This window comes from Triticum aestivum, chromosome 2A, assembly GCF_018294505.1.
Source record: "Triticum aestivum cultivar Chinese Spring chromosome 2A, IWGSC CS RefSeq v2.1, whole genome shotgun sequence".
Lineage (NCBI taxonomy): Eukaryota > Viridiplantae > Streptophyta > Magnoliopsida > Poales > Poaceae > Triticum > Triticum aestivum.
Window position 1 is genome coordinate 756,416,334 of NC_057797.1, and position 1,055 is coordinate 756,417,388.

Here is a 1,055-nt window from a genome sequence, read left to right on the forward strand (position 1 = left end):
AGAGTTTTCACGTGTACAGATGCATGTTATGGTGGATCTTTTTTTCCATGCATGATAGTAGCATATTGAGGTCCCTACATCCTTATCTCTATCTTTAAACCCAATGTGTACTCTAACAATGAAACTGGGCTGGGAATACAATTTGACAAATAAAAGATACAACATGCAAGATCAATCAGTTCTCAACCACTGGGCAGCTGCGGTGGCCGGAGGTACATGGGGTAGTGAAACTAGCTACCTCTGCGTGCGTGCGCCCTATGCCCTAATCGTATGCGCGCACGACCGCTCCAACCAAACGTGTCACACAGAATAAATAAATGAATAAACATTTGTAGGCTAACTAGCTAGCCGCTTCTAGTACATACTGTACACTGGTTATCTGCATTGGGCTATACCCGTGACCGAAGTACTATATTGCAGCGCTCTGTGCACTTGGTGGACGGCCCGAACATTTAATAATCATATATGTGCTGTTTTTCTTAGAACATATATGTGCTGTTGTTGGCAAATGAATGGTGTTCTCTTTTGTTGCGGAACAACGAATGATGCTCTTGTTCCTAAGGAGAACACCTCACCAAACTGGGGTGTGGGCATGTGCAAAGTTGCTTGACGTTGTACGAAATTCATATACATACTATAAACCAAAATCGATAGAAAATGCAGCGACAATAAACCACTGCAGCGACCGAGAGAGGTTTAGCATATGATGATAGGAGCAACATCATATGGAAAATACAACTCCAGCTCCGTGGAAGCAGACCTACATCAGATAACAAGTCACCCTAGGTGCCCAGCCATGTTTCCTTGTCTATACCTTCATGATCACCATGTCAATCAATCTTGCTGTCCAGCTATGTTTCTTTGTGTATGTTTCTATGATCACCATCTTGGTCAATCTTGCTCCCTCACCAAGCTTACTTTGTCCTCGTTCCTTTTCCAACATCGCCCATGAGTCAGAGTGGCTACAAAAGTTAAAATTTAAAAAGAACCATCACATGATTATCAAGGAACCTCTATCTAAAGCAGACAACATTGCACATTTTCCAAATTGTCCA